Genomic DNA, 18870 nt, shown 5'->3' with positions numbered 1-18870 from the left:
TTTGGACTAGAATCCTGGTGATGACCTTCGTTGTCCAAAGGTCCTCTTCAGTGGAGCTATGGCCTTCCTAGGCACATAAAATTTAAAGAAAAAATCATGATGAGATACCGAGTTTTTAAATATATACCTCAGAATCCTGGGCGGTATTCCAATGGCTGCGACGGCGATCTTCGTTGCCCTTCAGCCCCAGAGATTACCCTGCTGATTGTACAGAAACGAGAAAAAAAAATTTTGTTTTAACATTTGAACAGCAACAAATTTCATCTTAATTTTAACAGACATCAGGTACACGAATTACAGTTACATGGAGAAAAATTTTTTTTTTTTTTTAAATTGGCCGGATTGGCGGTTCATGTGTAAATTGTGTTAAGAAGTTGAAATGTACAATTGTTTGTAAGGAAAAAAATAGTTTGCGAACGACCACTACGGTTAATAATTGCATAAAACAGTGAAAGAAAATGGCTGAGATAGTGTTGTGCAAAGGTAACGAATTGAGGTGGACTACGCTTACGCCTTACTCTTAACTTAACTTTAGGCCTACTTATCCTTAACTTAATCTATTTCATCTAGACTTATACTACCCAACTAATCAAGGCCAGTGCAGAGGCTAACCCAGGTGCTGATGCAGTGCGTTATTGATGAATCTACAATTTGCGAAAGCTAAGAGCACGTGCGAAAGTTCTAGGAATAATTAGACGTGGATTGCAAGCAACAAATCTACACTAGTGCACCGCGTGCAGGTGAAAGAGCTACTGAGCTTCTAGCTTCTTTTTTTTTTCTTCCTCCCCCCTTCCCTCTCCTTTTTGTGTATGCCCGAGGTTCTTCGTCTGTTTTAGGCACTTGGAAACAAACAAAAAAAATCAAAAAAAAAAATTCAAAGTAACCTAAGGTCAATCGATGGGGAATGGCTATACCTCGGGCTCACCTGGAAATAAAAATTTGTCCTTCAACCTATCGACCTTCAGAATTAGGTCCCTCTACCCTACGCTCTACTTCCTGGAAAGCAATAATGTGACACGTGTCTGCGAGTATTTAAGGCGTCGTCTAGATGATAGATATTAACATTCGTTCGGAGTCTTGCCTCTACAGATGTACCACAACTATATCACCATCGTCGATCGATTCGCTTATCAGGTAAGTTGAATTTATGCTAACTAGCTTCATTGTCTTCTTTAATTGTAGAAAGTTAGAGGATATCTCTACTTCAATTAACTTAGTTCTAAATCTATGTTAGTAAACTAATTCTTAATTAAATCAAACTGTTACCAATAGCATTCCATTTCTTTTAGGAACGACCCTTTCAATCCATGAGTAGATGCTGGTGTGTTTACTCTGGCTGCCTTTCAACTGCAGCAAATGAGGTATTGAAATTTCTTAAGTACCACTAATTATTTAAAAAATTTATAGTACCATACTTTTTATGTTTGTTGCTACTCTTAGGTTTCATCACTGCTGGTATTCATCATATAGTCATGTCCTTTAATTCACATTACTAACCGGTTACTTCTGAATGTAAATAGAAATTATTAAACATCGAAAATCTTATCAATAAAGTTTAAATATGTATGTGTAATTCTTGTACCTGCAAAACACTATTTTAACGTATTACCTGCATATGTGAATCTACTTGATATTTCAACTGTTCGACTTTGAATAACTGTTAAATTATTTAATGTTACACTAAGCCAAAAAATAGTTCTGTTCACTAACAAATAAGCAAAGCAAAAAAAACCTATAATTTACAAAGTACAATTAAACAAAGTAAAAAGTACAATTATTTTCGATTTGGTAGGATAACAAACAATCAAAGTTGATATATATTGTACCTTACCATAAACAAGTTAAAAAATAAATTTTCAATACTTCTGTAATACAATAACTACGAAAAATTATATATTAATGTTAATAATTACGTAACCCATATGGTAGTAAACAATACGTTTGGTACTCCAATTTATATTATAAATTGTCGTTTTTTCCCAACAACAATTCCAAAGTATTTTCTTACCATTAGAATATTATTACAATTTTGTATTCTTACTATTATTATTTTACTTACCAATTGTTGGAACTGATGATAGTTTTCAATCAATGTGTTTGTGATTCTGGTCAGCCTGTAGTAAAACATGGTACTCCTACCATAATAGAACCCCTTCTCAGTGACATATTCTGCATATGAACAGCATTAGCTACTCCAATGCCAGCCATATAGAGTGTCATGTCAATTGAGTAAATCTAGATAAGTGATAGTTTATACAGAAATGTATACAAAACATACAATTACCATGACTCCTTTTGTTTGGAATTGAAAGGCTGTTCAACTGCTGGTTATCAAAGTCACGGTGTTGGTGACAAAGTTATTATCTCAGAAATAATCTACAGATAAAAACTAGACGCAATGTCTGTGTCCCCACAGAGGGATGTTTAATCGTCCAACCAGCCAGATGTCTTGACGTTAAAATTCGAATGTGTTCTGTTCCAGCTACATTCAGCGGCTAAAATGACAAAAATTAAAGCAATAAAAATGGAAAGGTATTGTATAAAGGAATGGCTCTCATGACCTGCAACCACCATTCTTTACACATCCGTACAGCTACCTAAAAACAAATAAAAATTTCACTTGAAAATGATATGGGAAGTTTTAACAAAACACAAAAACGCAAAACAAAGGGTTACCAACATAGTTTCCGTACAATGATGAGGCAAAAAAGAGATGAAATGATACTTGCGTTTCAGCTATTCACCTCGGCTTCAACAGGAGTAACACTGAAAGATACTTAAGCATTTTTGCAAATAGAGTTTCGTCGAGCAGACGATTTTAGAAGGCAATGAAAGTCTAGGCAATAACGTAAATGATACTGACATCCAACAGCATTGCTAATAGCTTTGGATGACGCTACAAAAATCGGTCCTTCACCCACACTTTCAACAACTTAATGCAAGACGCTTTTCCTCGGGGTATTTACGTCGAAAGCGTCAAACTGTTAAAGGAAAAATGGGAAAGCAAGAAACTGGGCGATTGCAAGCTGCACATACCTTTACGTTGAATCACACATGGACCAAGAACTGCCCACAACTTCAACAATAATCTCGAAATACTCGCTTTTCGCTCGAGAATTACGATGTTGGCAAACGAGTCACACGTGCACGTACACACACTTCGGACTTCGTCTGCTGCTGGTGGGTGCTTGTCGCCGATACAAACGTTCCAGCTGTGGCGATTTTGCAGTGGATACATCAATCCTTCAACGCTGTGGTAAACAGGGCAGGGCGTCCTTTGGCTCGCCAATCTTTCAGTCGCAACGCCTGAAATTCCTGGAACAAAATCTCACCCACCCACATGTGATGCAAGTATATGTTACCTGTGTTAAAAATGAGTTCGGAATGTATGTTTGGAAAAACTATTTCCAACTGTAATAAAACTGTTACCCATTGCATACCATTTGTTAGATTTGCCAATCTGTTTTTTGTGAGTACCTGACGAAAAGTTTACTCCAAGTGGCTTCCAAACTGCATCAGAAAAACTGAAATAAATTATATTCCACTAAATAAAAAGCTGAATTAAATTATAACTAAATTTATAAAACATATAATAGTAGCATACTAAATGTTAGCTCTGTGAAGAGTAATCACCATTGTGAATGTTTGTCACATTACTCTGGTACTCCTGCATGGAAATACAAATTATTCTTGGAAATCATGTTAATTTGGTATCAAGCATAATAAAAAATTTATCATTTTGATGAATATAATTCAACTTGAATCCGGGTAACAATATTATTACTAAAATATTTCGTTAGCTACATGCCCATTCCACACAACTACCTACGACAAAACAACGATGACAAGGTATTTTTCGTAAATACAGGTTCTCAGCACGAAGCAGACAATTTCGACAGGGAACGATGTGCAATAAAATTCCGAAACTGGGCAACAGCAGAGCTAATAACTACACAAGTGGGATAAAACATCCATAACCCATAGACAAATATTGACCAGGGTTTTTCGGATCCTTTTTTCGGGCCACAGTTGCGGAGAAAATTCGGCCACCGGACTCAAAATGCTGCCACAGAGTTTCATCGATTGTACTAAAATTAAGATTTTTGTCTCATTTTTATCCCTAAATTATTTCTGGGATAATAACTTTACTACTAACACTATGAATTAGATGACTAGCAGTTGAACAGCTTTTCAGGTTCTAACAAGCGGTTATGATAATCGTGTATTTTGTATACATTTCTTTATAGCCTATCACTAATGTAAATTCTGATGCTTTATATAGGGTCATCCCAGGGTTGATAATCATATTATGCAGTATGTGATTTAATGTTTTAGTCCAAGCTTGACCGGAATCACTAACATATTGGATGAAAACTACCATATTTAACAATTGGTAAGTGAAATAATAGTAATAAGAAATGTAAAGTACATTGCCAGTAACAAATGTTTTATCCCACTACATGGATAATAATTGTACTTCATTGTCCTTATAATTGTAGAAAGTAAGAAGATATCTTAACTTCTATTAAATTAGCTCTAAATCTATGTTAGCAAACTAATTTTGAATCAATTCAAACTCTTACCGATAGTATTCCATTTCTTTAAGGAACGACCATTTTCCAGTCCGTGTGCGGGTAGGTGCTGAAGAGTTTGCCCGGACCGTCTTTCAACCTGCATCAAATGAGGAATTGAAAATTGTTAAGTACCACTAGTTATTAAAAAAAATTATAGTACCATAGTGTATGTTCACTGTGTCTGCTAGGTTGCATTATTGCTGGTTTTCATCACGTAATCATGTACGTTAATTCACACTGACCTCCTACTCCTGAATGTAAATTTATTAAGCATTGACAATCTTTATCAATACCATAAAAATATGTTAGTGTAGTTCTTGTACCTGCAAAACATTGCCGAAAAGTTTTCGATGCACATCTGGATCTACTTTATATTTCAACTGTTTTGTATGTTATGTCACACACCAAGTTGTCCTGAACACTAAAACATCAGCAAAGTAAAAAGTCTACGGGTTACAAAGCTAAACGGTGGATAAATATTAGTACAATTATTATCCATTTAGTGGGATAAAACATTTGTTACTGGCAATGTACTTTACATTTCTTATTACTATTATTTCACTTACCAATTGTTTAATATGGTAGTTTTCATCCAATATGTTAGTGATTCCGGTCAAGCTTGGACTAAAACATTAAATCACATATTGCATAATATGATTACCAACCCCGGGACGACCTTATATACAGCATCAGAATTTACATTAGTGATAGGCTATAAAGAAATGTATACAAAATACACGATTATCTTAACTGTTTCTTAGAACCTGAAAAGCTGTTCAAGTGTTATTCATCTAATTTATAGTATTAATAGTAAAGTTATTATCCCAGAAATAATTTAGGGTTAAAAACGAGACACAATATCTGTATCCACACACAGCGACATTTAATCGTCCAGCAACCCTGATATCCTGATGCTGCAATTCGAATGTGTTCTGTTCCAGCTACATTCAACGGCTAAAAAGACAATATTTATAACAATAAAAATAGAAAAGTATTGTATAAAAGAAAATTCTCTTGCCCTGCAATCATCATTCTTTACGCATCCGTACAACTATCTAAAAAAAAAATATCTGAAAATGACATGGGGAAGTTTTAATAAAACACAAAACGAAACGGTTACCTATATAGTTTCGCCACCGTCATCGCTCACTCCTAAAATTTCTCCGCCTCTACATTTCGATCAAATCCTGTTGGAAGACTGGGCATCCATAGTGACATCTAGAAAACTATAGATTTCCTGACCACATCTTGATGTTCATTGCTTCTAGTTACGAATTTGAAACAAACTGTGCTTTAGTTCTTTTTTTCTTCACAATTTTCTTCTCTTGGCTTAGCTTGTTTTCAGGATTCTCAGTCAACGATAGACATTTGCTTTCAAATGCTGCAATCAAATTATTACAATAAAGATTTTCTTGGGCTCCCAAGTATTGCCATCGTTTTAAACACCAATTCCTATCAGCAAGTACCCAACTTCACCATCCTTCTCCTAATATGATATTTCAGATTAAGTTATAATCACAAGACTGTCAATTTATATTAATGTACACAGTTAGATAAATTTCCAAACTAACCTCAGACCGAGAATTTTCCCAACAATGCATTCTTCATCGTCCATGTCACTGAGCGGAGATGAAGCCTGATGTGACCCCTTTTTTCCTTCACTATTTCAGGCAAGACGAAAATCACTTGGATTGGGAAGGCTACGGTGAAAGTTAAGTCTTTTTCATAATATCCTTCCACGCAACCTGAAAGATTCAAGTCAGATTAGATGTGCGTGACTAATTCCCGGATTCTAGGGGTCAACTGAAGACACTGCAATAAGCATGGGAAACACAGTAGAAAATGTTTTCAATTAAGTTTCATCTTGCATACCAATATACCAACAGTTCAAAAACGTGGTAAAAGATAAAAATCTAAGCTCACTTGCATAACGAAAAAAAAAAGAAAATGAGAAATTATTCTTACGGCTTTTTACACCTCCAACACGAGCACTTTTTTCGTTCCACACCGTATGGAATTTTGCAGACGCCTGTAGTTCAGTACACAAAAGGTCGTTGATGATTGGCCGTTCACTGGCAATGAGAAGAGAGGAAGCCCAATAGGCGGAATTGTTATAAACATCGCCCTGTTGTAAAATTTTTACACGCAAGGGCCCAAATGAACGTTTAGTGAATTGAATTTAAGGCAATTAAATTAGTTCTGATTAGAATATACGCAATAAATAAATTGGAATATGATGGACTGTAAGTTCTCTAAATTTAAGCAAAAAGTATACCAGCACAGGCTGTTCAGTACTAAACCGCCAGTACACTTTAGTGATAGAGATGGCGTTGGCAAATCACTGTTACCTGTGAAGAATAATTATCATTGTCAATATTTGTCATATTATTCTGGTACTTTTGCATGTAAATACAATTTTTTCTTTGAAATGGCGTTGATTTGGTACCAAGAAAAATAACTTATAAATTTAATGAAATAAATTAACTTGTAACTGGGTAAGAATATTACTAAGCAATTCCGTAACTTACATGTCCATGTCACGCAATTACCTATAACATAACGATGACAACGTGCTTTGTATTGTTTTATTTAATATATATGTAATTTTTAAATTTCAATGTCATACAAGAAAAAGACAATATTTACCTTTATCATTACTTGTTGATCCAAATGATGTTCAATGCTATTAGCAAAGTAAGGATCAATGTAATATGAATGTGGTAAGTACTGAAGATGTAAAATGGCTACACCGCATCTTACAGATACATTAGCAGGTGCCTTTTTCTATATCCCCTTAAGTCCTGCGCAACAGATAAAGAAAAAGAAGTTAATCTATCTATCATCAGGTAACCAGCCAAGTGTTCGAGCTGGAAAAAATATGCTGAAATTTCAATAAAATGCTGCTAAGATTACCTGAATGCAAGTGCAGCAAATGGCTCGTTTCTCTGCAACCATATCTAGTCTTTTGTTTGGTAAATAACTTATGTTGTGGTGCATTATGAAAAACATAAAACCAAAAAATTTAGAAATTGCAATATTTTTAAATTTTAGCCACATAGACCTAGAGGATGATCAGAGTGATCACAACCCATGCAACTCTCTTCATCCTAATTTATGTTTTCACTGCACATGAATAATGCCAGTCCACAAATGGGAAGCAAAGCCCCACACCCTGTGACTGACACAACCAATTCAAAATATCATTTATAAGCAGTTACAAAAGATCCACATGTTTAAGCTCACCTTGCTTATGCTGGATGTTAACTCACAGAAGAAACGGCTCTTTTGAATGCCATGCTTCATTTTTGGCTGACAAGAGATGGAAATAACCAGTATTTGTCAGACAGGCCAATGAACGGAAATTACTTGTAGGAATCTACGGGTTAAGTTATACGTTAATCCTAACCTATGTTACGGTACCAGATATTTTTTTTTCTCACCTCTTGACTAAAAATTTTGCGTCCGAATGAAGAAAGCCTTTTTCTTTCTTGTCAGTTAAGCGCAGTGTTTCCACTTTCCGCAAAGTGGTATCCCTAGAACGTTGCCAGACTGGGGACACAAATCCCTATTTAAAAAAAATAAAATCCCTAGAAAAATCCCTGTTACTTTCTGAAAAGCACACCGTTCAACGTTGCCCGCTTGGTGGCTCTTATTGAGGAACATTTTACTTTTGAAGTTGCATAGAGGCGCCAAAGGCAACAGCGGTTGGGTCAATAATCTCAAAATCCCCAGAAATCCCAAGAAAATTAAATAGGCCCTGGACAATCCTTGAAACCCTAGATTCCCAAAACTACATCCTAGATTCCAAAAATTTTCCTTAAATCCCCCTAAATAGGGTAATATCCCTAGAAGTGGATTGGCTGGTTAAGCGCCAGAAAATACCTCATGCTTTGTTGTCATACTTTTCCAAATAAGCCGTAATGCGAAATGAAAGCAGTAGCCGGCACTAAACACCTGATTGGCTGTGATCCGGGGCTCACCACCCTCCTCTATGCCTGGAATGGGTCAGTCGCGGGATGTCAGAGACATTTTCTACACCGAGGCGGTGGCATGGCTCAGTTCCTGGGCCACACCGATAACCCTGTCGTCATTTTAGAAGATGGCGGATTCGATGAAACCACATTATAAAAAAAAAAGCCTTCCGATGATCAGCCAGAAAAATGATTGCATTTTCGTAAACAATTTATCGCTTGCAGCTGGTTTACGTACACCGACATACGACACGAACAAAACCAGATACAACACAGCCAAACAGTAACGCATAACCCGCACGAGAAACCCCGAAAACAAAAACAGCCCGCCTGATCACCCCGAGAATCGATCCGATCAACGTGGGCATGTACCAAGTACAGTATATTCTGTCCTGTACAATACATTGTGTAAAAAGAAAAAAAATAACATTCAGTAAATTGCTTAATGTTCGCTACTGTCAAGGACCGAAAGAAAACGATCACCAATTAGTCGGGTGATAATCATGTGATGAATTGGTAATAGCGAAAGGAGAATCAAGTGGAAAATCATCTTCATGTAAGGCCGGGGCACAAAACCGAACAGACACATCAACATAAGCTGACCTAATTGATATACGGTGAACTGGTGGATTTTGCGCTGTGGAACACCCGCGGATGTAGTGATTTGGCGGATAAGCAGATTTCTGCGTAAAGAAGAGTGTGATGCGTTCAAACATTTGATTGCCGTCGAATCCGGTGATGGCCACATAGAGGAAAAGCCCGTTGAGAATGGCCGGCGGGATGTAGGTCAACGGGTAGGGCAACAACAGAATCGATAAACCAATGAGGATGTGCGAAAATAGAACCGTCAGTCGGGTCTCCCTCACTCGGACAATCCTAAAGAAATCTTATTTAAGACTGAAGTCCAATTTTTTATCTAAAGCAAAGAGAATTACATTTTGATAGACGTGGCCTTGATGAACACGTTGCTCGACACCGGCCAGCGCACGGACGTGAAGTGGCGAGTGAGGTACGAGTGCATGCATCCATGGTAATCCGACAGCAGACAATGCAGCAGTCAAAATGGCCATGACAAATAAATCCCAATGGTATGCCGGTCCTTTCTTAAACTGGTGGGAGAGATTGAAAAACAGGATTATACGTGAAAGGAGCGAAATGAAACAACTGAGCGAAATGAAACAACTGCCGCAGTGTTACTTGTTGAGTGGTGTGTTCACCATCGCCGATGAAATATTTTGGTCCATCAAAATTAGCAGCGACAAGGCAAAACTCAAACCCATTGCTCCGACGATGGCCAGTCCAGGAAGGCGATCCAACGGTGTCAAAGAGAATACATTTTCACTGTCATCATAACGGAATGACTCAACTGTAATGAAATAGAAGACATAACTGGTTGGACGATTATTGCTGAAATGATAATCAATTTACTTTTGACATCTTGGAAGAGATAGGAACCAACAAAACTCATCGTGACGACGGCGATGGGTAAAGCGTAATCTGCCAGGGCTTCCCGTATCCAGCGGAGAGCAAACTCCTTGAAAAATCCAATAAATTTAATCAATTTGTAAAGATTTCTGCATCGAAATCATGCGTCCATACGTGTTCTTGAAATTAAAGATGGAAACGCCTAGCCGGTGTCGAACATTAATAAAAGGAACAGCAGTGAGCTGGCCTGGTTGCATACAATCGTCATTGGCACTTCGATGGCCGCAACAAGTGTTTCTGCCGTTAAGCTGTTTGTTTTATTTTCCTTCACAAAGTAATAAGTCAACGATGATTTGATGCCTTCCGTCATGTTCACATCGCCCAAACATTTTGGGGAGAACTGAAATTCTTTTGAAAATCTGAAAAAATAAAATCATACGTAAGAAATATACTCTAAAAATGATTATTATAATTATTTACTTTTAGCAGTGTCCCGAAAAGCATCAACGCAAAATGCAATCGAAATGAAAAGGCCGAAAATGTCCTACGTTGAACGGGTACACCAACGCATCAATCGTGAGACGTTGAAAAGCGAAAAGAGCAAAAGGAAAAAGGCACACCAAAGGCCAACGCAGCCATACATTGCGTAGAAATCCAACTGGAAATCATCACAGATGTTGGAAATAACTGATGTCAAAAATAAACGCTTAAATGACGATCAAAACCCAATTATCCATTGAAAAATGGGAAACCATTTATGTAGAGTGCTAGAGGTGCAGTAGTTAAAAGAATTAACAGTGGCTGGCCACCAAATACAGCAAAAACCAGGCCACCAATCGTTTGCCCCATGATCACCTTTTTGACACCTAATAGAAGAACAATGTTAAAATCATCAATCATCAAAGTTTTGGGTTTCTTTCATTTCATTTATCAATTTTGCCGTGGTGTTGTGATCGTTGAGGACTCCAAACGCAATGGCCGGATGTCAACAGGCAAAATAGAAGAAAAAAGTGGTAGAAAGAACCTTTTGTGGCGTCTTGACTCCAACTATGCCATCGACGTAGTCCGATACATAATGCGGTAGTCGACGTGAAAGATCCTCACGGATGCCTTGCTCAGACTGACAAGTCTCCCGATTCTCTGATATATAACGGAATATAATTAGCTGCATAAGAAATGTCTGTGAACGAACCATATCGAAATGCAAAACCCACGTTACTCATTGCGGTGCTTTTGGGTGGTTCAACGAGGGCGTTCAATTAGATAGCAACGGCTGAACGACTCTGATGCTGTTCCTTAATCAATTCTCGCGTTCGATTGAAAGTAAGCTGCTTGAATTCTTCTTCTGTAGCTAGTTCCACCAGTTGACAGCGTAGATGATAAACAATGCAGCGAATGTACACCCCGTCTCCAATGCATTCTTTGTTCCTTTCTACCATTTGCTGTGTGTAAAGTACTTTTGATTCACAGAATATACAATATAACTTGTTTGATGTCATTAGCTCTTTAGTTGGACAGAGTACGAGCACAAAAAGTTGGAGATCACTGCAACTCGTTCCCATATTCGTTGGATGCTTGATGGCCACGTGCCGCTGCACAGGTGATGGAATTTTGCCACTAAAGAAAATTATCCCTGGTATTTTTGGGTTCAATATCAGCAAGAACAATGTTACTTACACCAAGCACATCCAAGATTCATCGTAGGCAAAACTGGCATTTATTTTGTCTTTGGGGCTGTATGTAGCCTGAGTTGTTCTACTTGAGGCTTGAATGTGAGAAGACATTATAACCAAGGCCCTGCTCCAAATTGCACTGCATTTAATGGTTTATCTACATACCAGCATTATGTGTAAAGAGGATATTTTTAGCTTCTTCAGCCACAGAAAAAAAATTAATATCAATAAAGCAAGATAACTATATATGATTTAGATTCTAAATTTAATAAGACTCACGAAAATGAAACTTGTTTTTATGTAGACTTCATGGTTTCTGAGTTACTTCAAATATAAAAGTAGGTACGATAGAAATTAAGGCCCGACAAAGCAATAAGCCCGACTTTTACCTAAAAAAATTATATCAATAAAACTAGATAACTATACATTATTTAGATTCTAAATTTAATAAGAATCATAAAATGAAATTTGTTTTTTGTACAATTCATGGCTTTCGAGTTATTTAAAATACAAATAGAAGTACGATAGAAATTAAAGGCCCAATTCCAGACGTCTACTTAAAAAATTCATCACTGACTATAGACTCTACTTAAAAACAACTTCCATTTTTGTGTTCCTTGTTAAATTTTGAATCAGAATCATATATAGTTATCGAGATTTAATGATATTAATTTTGAATAGGACAAATTTTAAGCCCGATAAAATAAGCCCAACAAAATAAGCCCGACTTTTAGTTTTTTACGGTTAATTCAAAATCTATAAGCCCAATATAAAAATATACCCGATTTTCGTGATCAGCGATCAATTTCGAATCTAAATAACGTATTTTTAGGCCTTCTCATTTTGGCGAAAATCATGAAAATGCGACATCTCTTAGAATTCAATAAGAACCATACATTGGGCCCAAAATTGAACGCTGATTCAAACTGTCATGTTACTTTTGCCTTCACTTGTGAAGTTTTTGAATCATACGCAAACAAAGTAGTTATACCGCAGCCATTTTCGTAATTCAGATTACTCAAAAAGATTCTTATTGCTTGTTTCTAGTATCGTGATTCCGAAAGGTGAAATTATACTGCTTATAATTATGTCTTGATACATGTTTTTACTCGATGAAACAACTTAAAGCCATTTTTCAATTTCTTTGGTGCCATGCCTTCTGCCATTTTGAGACAAGGCCTGTTTATTTTGTGCTTTTTTTCTTAGCTCAATGTCTGCAGAGGTACAAGTAAAAGACGTGGTTTTACGATTGTATTTATGTATACCCGTTAGTTAGCATTGGTTGGAAAATAATAGGAAGCTAAGAAAAAAAAGGTTTCAAGAAAAAATGTTTCAAGGCGCAGAAACGTTAGATCAATTGATCAGTAATTGTTTTCTTTTCCTTGTTCCTCCTCTCAATCTTCCAATTAGAGAGGGCTCTCTGTTTAGCTATACATAGCTTAACGGAAGACAGGGGCGTAAGAAAACGATGTAGCTCTACCGGAGCTTGGGTTTTGACAAGAGCTTCATCATCATCCGACGCCGTTTTTAGGGGAGGGCAAAAAAAAAATCAGCAAAAAGTTTCAACGTCAGAATTTGCAGCGGCCTCTATCTATGCTATGTCTATACGAAATGATGATGAATAGTCTGACGGAAGAAAACCTACACAAGTGCAGGCAGAAACTATAAGAGAGAAAGAAGGAAATTACAGAGTCTTCACTCCTTCCTCCGTCCAGCAGGAGAGATATTGACAGCGCAAAGATGTTTGAACTCTTCCACAGCATGTGGTTAAATGCATGAACCGTAGAAGAGTTGAACTGCACAATCAATTATAGAACACTAAACTGAAACGAATGATTTTCTTTTTTGGGTAAAAAAAAAATGAAGGTCGCTGGCCCAATATACAAATTATGCGGGTGTTGCTTTGCTTGTAATACAAGTCCAGGCATTCCGCCTCCACGACACGAACAAGCGGGAACGGCTGATGATGAGAGCCTTGGCTGCATCAAAAGAAGGAACGACGACGTTCGGGAGATGAGGCTACGGGGCTTGAATCGCTAACGAAGCTCATAGCATCAACGAGCACATTGACATTGGGAAGAAGAGAAAGAAGAAAAAATATAAATGGTACCAGGACGCGGACTAACGGAATGTTATTTTCCTCGGCAACCAAAATAAATGTAGTGAATGCGGCACAGGCAATCCAAACAAGCCAGGAAAGCGGAAGGCCAAACAGAAGGGACGGAGCTATCATTATAGGCTATGTAAGAAGCCTTGATGACAGCCAGTTTGAAATCGTCGTCTATATTGTAGAGCTAATGAAAAGCCAGCGGTGGACTGTGACTTGCTAGTTCGTTGGACTGGCCGTATAGTTGTCTCTTCCGTCCCGTAGCCTTAATACAGCCTCAGAGGGGTAGAAAGGATGAGTAGAGTGGAAAATGATAAGAAGAATGAAAAAGACAACAATAAAAAAAAGGAAAACAAAAAGAGACAACAAAAGAGAAAGGAGACGAAAATAAAGGCAACGCATGCTGAGCGCAACCCCGCCCGTTCGGCAGTTTTTGGCTATTCCTTAACCGTCGCCTTACATTTAATACAACTCTACGAAGCATCGTTTATTATTTGGAAGGCCAGCAAAACGGGAGAGGATAAAAGCTCCTAGTTCCTGTGGCCGTCCTTCCCTGGCGCCAAATCATCGAATTGGAACAATATAACATCATTCACCCACTGTGCCCATTCATTGCCTCGCCTTTGCTACATCCAGCTCACACACACTCCATCCCGCAAAGCACATGGCCAATCTGCGAAGCTCTTTTCTTTTCGTCTATACAAAAAGAAACGTCAAGTCTGTGTATGAGAAAAGAGAAAGAATGTATACATATACAGACAGTGGGAACTCCTCCTGCTGAATTGGCAGCCATCGATCTGCAACGGCTCAACGAAGCGATGCTGTCGGGGTGTGTTTTCCCTTTTTATTTCCTCCACGCCGGCTGGCTTACGGTAGTACCGGTAAATCCCCGCTATTCGTGAAAGAGAAAAATCAGGAAAAAAAAGGGAAATTTTTTTGTTTTCTTTTTTTCTTTTCTTTTGCCACAAACCCGCAATGCATGTCGATCGATCGTCGCCCATTTTTCTTTCTTTCCGTACAAAATAGCGTGGCAAGCGATTAGCTATTTTCCCTCCCCACACATGTATACGATATAATCGTCTTGTACTGCCGAACAAAAAGAGAAAAAGACGCAAGACCAATCAACGCGTCCGACGAGTTCACAATGAATTCCAGGCCGCCAGTTCCTTCCTGTCGCTATATATAGTTTGCCCAATTAGTTACAGCAACGCCGCCCTCAACCCCCCTCCCATTTTCGTTTCGCTTCCACTACAACTGCTGTTTAAACTTTTTTTTTTCTATTTTGTCCGCATCTCCGCTGATGCAAGTCTACGTCGGATCGAAAACTTTCCATTTACCAGTTTTCAATTAAGCATTACAAGGCGAATGAATCAGCCAACACCAGGCGCAGCTCCCCCTCTTGTTTAAAAAAAAGCAAGCCAGCCTTTCAGATGCTAATCGATTGATGGCCAAATCTACCCTCGAAGCGGAATAAATGGAGCGCTATTATCAACCGCCGACATCAGCATTACGCGGATGGACAAACCAAAAGGTAACCGTATTACGTAAGGATAATATTCCTTTTTTTGTTTTTTTACAAAGTGCCTAAACAAAATGGCTTTTGACAGTAAATGGACTCTTTCACAGTAAAAATGATAGAACTCACCGCGATTAAACTTGTATGTTGCAGCGATTCCGCGTCGACGTCGTAACAATAAATCGTGGGCCTCCAGCGCAGTTACCTTTGAAAATAACAATGGGTTGACAATCTAAAATAAATGCGCTCTTTCTCTGCACTTACAATAGAACATGCCATCCTCTTCTTCGCCGATTTCCACCTTAACTCCGTTTTATTCTCATACGTTCAGCTGCCAAACTTCTCGGAAATCTCAAACATTCTTAAGTATTTTACGTATCCGATCTAATTGGACGTTAGGAGATCCATTTAAGACTCGATGGAAGGCTGGCCGAAAAGTATGTACGTGTTTGCTGCACTCAGCGTAGGCGTCAGTATTCGGTTTGTCACCCATTCGGTTGGTTCGTCAATTGGCTGATGAGATTGGACCAACGCTGAGATTGCGGGCTCTTTTACAACCCTAACAGAGAAACGGCAAACACACATCACTTGAATTTTCATTATGTTAAAACGTAGCATATCCGTATCCGTATCTATTCGTTGCAAAAATAGAGACCTGAAAGAAGAGGAACAAAGCCACTTAATCAAATTCACAATTTAAAAAACAAGCGCTGAATAAAAAAAAATAAAAATAAACAATTTGGTTTTTTACGGAGAAGTTCTGTCGACTCTTGGTGCGCTCCGCAAATGTTTTTCCTGCCCACGCTGCGTTCACCATCTGCCCAGCTGAACAATACAAGCAGCGCGCACGTCACACTGTCTCCAGGCAACAACGGAGGTCGTTGTGGATGTGTGTGCGGATGATTCCGGCTGAAAGAGAAAACTGGCTGCCGCAAACGATCGCCTTCTTTTTTGTTCGTGAATTATTCATGATGGCCTGGGCCAGCAGGCACGGGCCGTCCTCGCTTTCCTCCGTATCATATCTCTGTCTTTCTTTTCTTCTGCATCCGCCGCTGCGATGATGATGGCTGAAGCTGATGCCGTAATCGAATCATATACTCGAGTCTTCATCGACGATGCGGACGGAGAATAAGAGAAACGAGCGGAAGAGAGAAATGAATCGTCATTTTTCTTCGCTTTTCTCTTGGCTGCTCAATCTAAATATTATATGAATTCATGCAGGAGGCGTGGCACGGAGGGCATTTTGCGGAATAGGAAGGCAGAAAGAAAAAAAAAAATAACGCGCAAAAGATCGAGAAACGCTCCCGGTGGCGAGATCTACATGTACAGCGCAGCCGAGCGAAAAACGCTGAAGAAAAGGCGTTCGAAAAAGAGTTTCAATGTACATAAATTACATTGGGCATAAACTAACGACCGACGCCTATAAATATTTGAACATGTTTTATTGGACCCGACAGAACGCGTCCATGAATTACGAGGCAAGCTGAAACGCATGAAAACAATTTGAACACAACTGCCGATTTCATTCGCTCCAACAAATTGAGATCTTATTCATCTATAGGAACGATTCTTCTATAAAAGTTAAAAACAACAAGGCCGGAGCGGGAGTCCTGAAGCAACACAATGAATCACCTACGCAAAAATTTCAACCGCAAAAACGAAAGAGAGAAAAAAAAACGTTCCGCCCAGCAAACCGGATGGGAGAAAATTTAGCCATCAAGCGGATTCTTTTGATATTGTAATGCTGGTTCGAGTCACGGGTGACGCACAGCGGCTCAGCGGCTTTTACCAACTCGAAATGCTCTCTACAGCTTTGCAAATTGCGCAATGTACTCGTTGTCCGCATCCGGGCTGGCATATAAATATTTCGCTCGTCCTCCATTTCCTATTGTCGCGTGGAAGCCATTCTACGACTAGGACATAACGCACAACAAGATCTGAGGAGTCACGCAACATATGAGGGCATTTTTATTTGTTAGCAGAGGCACAACGATAGGCTCACGAATGGAAAAAAAAAAGAGATGAACTGTCCCTTCCCGATGTGAAGTAGGTCGCAGAAAATCCGATTCCTCCTCATTTCTTTTTATCCTCATTTTTTTATTTCTGGTGCATTCGCACGACTCCGTTATTCATTTCTTGAAGAATTAAGAGATGCCAAGGCATGGTTCCAGCTTATCGCGTTGGTTTATTTTTAAGAACTAATGAAGGCGGTGGGTACTGAAAGACATTCGTCAAAAGAATTCCACATTTTAGGCCACTGAAATACAATTAGTCTTGCGATAAAAACACTTTTTTTTTAAGTAAAAGAGAAATTCGATAAAATGTCATAGATTATCGTTGGTTGATCGAGGTAGCTTGTGATCACACTAGTTAAAATAGAAACTGCCGACCGCTCTAATTGCCTAAATTGGAACTGATGTAAGATGGCGGTTGGTGGGGACAAAGTGGCTAAGAATAATGACAAGGTACTCTCAGTCTACGGGTATCACTACTCCCGAATCAAAGTGAATGACGCAATTACGGTTGTTGCCTAGTTTCACTGCTCGTGCGTCTAGCATTTCGGGTACAACAAGGATGGGTTCGATAACCAAAAGAAATGCAGTTTCAGCCATCGCGTTGCTATGCCCACAGTGGCACAAATAAATACAAAAGTAATACTAAAACAAATTGAAAGACAAGAAAATGGACAGCGATGGAAAAAACATGGTGTCCGGTTTCTACTCTGCAAGGTTTCATTCCCAGAAAAAGAAACAGTCTCGCTAGAAATGAAAGAAATCTGTAGGCTTTGAAGTCTCTCAAAAGGAAATGCATTTTCCAAAAAAGGGGCACTTTCTTGACTTGTTAATGAAGGACATAAAAAAAAAAAAAAGAAAAAAAAAGGAAGCTCTCTGTACTGTCTCAGTTCGTTATAAAAAGCTCTTGGCTTTCCACTCTTCCGACACTTAATTCATACGCAACATCACACACTTTCAGTTTTCAATGTTTACTTTTACTCTCCTTGCTTTCTGGACTAAATAAAAGAAACAAGAAGCTAAAAAAAAAAAAACGTTATCTAACCTGTACGTATCAAAGGCAAGTAGACCGAAAATGAAACATTTCCCTTGTCGTTTACGTAATCGCTTCGGTAAAAAGAAAATCTTTACTTCTACTTACTTTGAAAACAGTAATTCGCGCATACTCAAAATGGCTTGCAACAAACTGGAAATACAAAGAAAGAAGTGGGAAAAAAGATCGGGACAGTTGCAAGGAATCCGCAAGCTGGTCCATGCAAATGCTTGGACCATTGCCCAATTCCAACGCGGAAAAAAATGGGGGGCCGCTCATCACGGCGTCGACATGAAACTTTGGAATTGCAGGAACGAGACTTGAGATCTTGTTTTCTTATCTTTTTTTTTTATTATTATTATTTCCATTCCCCTCAAACGGAACATCAAATAGATCAGTCGAAGCAACGCCAGAAAAGGTTGGACCAGCGGCATAATTCCGTGTAAATCAATCAAATCAATACGACGTGATTCCGAAACTTTTGGCCGCAAATAGAAACATAAAATAAAAGGTCCTGTTCAAAGTAGATTTCGAGCCATTTCCTTTCGCTGGAAGCTAA

At 38.5% G+C, this 18870-nt stretch overlaps 4 long non-coding RNA genes and 1 pseudogene across 5 annotated transcripts; 1 reads left to right on the top strand and 4 right to left on the bottom strand.

The window, feature by feature from the left end:
• The first annotated feature begins 1073 nt into the window (after positions 1-1073).
• On the top strand, positions 1074-1744 carry LOC130689393 (uncharacterized). Its single transcript, XR_009000722.2, has 3 exons — positions 1074-1134; positions 1290-1361; positions 1441-1744. It is a non-coding gene; the product is annotated as an uncharacterized LOC130689393 (long non-coding RNA).
• LOC130689394 (uncharacterized) lies at positions 1294-2126 on the bottom strand. The gene is made up of 3 exons (XR_009000723.1): positions 2060-2126; positions 1416-1506; positions 1294-1347 (listed from the first exon to the last, which is right to left on the bottom strand). It is a non-coding gene; the product is annotated as an uncharacterized LOC130689394 (long non-coding RNA).
• Positions 2127-5570: 3444 nt separating this feature from the next.
• On the bottom strand, positions 5571-6938 carry LOC130689395 (uncharacterized). Its single transcript, XR_009000724.1, has 4 exons — positions 6540-6938; positions 6146-6319; positions 5695-6060; positions 5571-5629 (listed from the first exon to the last, which is right to left on the bottom strand). It is a non-coding gene; the product is annotated as an uncharacterized LOC130689395 (long non-coding RNA).
• Positions 6939-8724: 1786 nt separating this feature from the next.
• LOC130689365 (solute carrier family 4 member 11-like) lies at positions 8725-11754 on the bottom strand (annotated as a pseudogene).
• A 2470-nt stretch (positions 11755-14224) lies between these two features.
• LOC130689396 (uncharacterized) lies at positions 14225-15419 on the bottom strand. 2 transcript variants are annotated; one of them, XR_009000725.2, is made up of 3 exons: positions 15396-15419; positions 14511-14642; positions 14225-14446 (listed from the first exon to the last, which is right to left on the bottom strand). It is a non-coding gene; the product is annotated as an uncharacterized LOC130689396 (long non-coding RNA). The 2 variants fall into 2 exon arrangements; XR_009000726.2 differs by lacking the exon at positions 15396-15419 and having other exon boundaries at positions 14511-15130.
• Positions 15420-18870: the final 3451 nt, after the last annotated feature.

This window comes from Daphnia carinata, chromosome 2, assembly GCF_022539665.2.
Source record: "Daphnia carinata strain CSIRO-1 chromosome 2, CSIRO_AGI_Dcar_HiC_V3, whole genome shotgun sequence".
NCBI classification, from domain to species: Eukaryota; Metazoa; Arthropoda; class Branchiopoda; order Diplostraca; family Daphniidae; genus Daphnia; species Daphnia carinata.
Note: the sequence above shows the minus strand (reverse complement) of the source record. Positions and strands in the feature narration are given on the sequence as shown.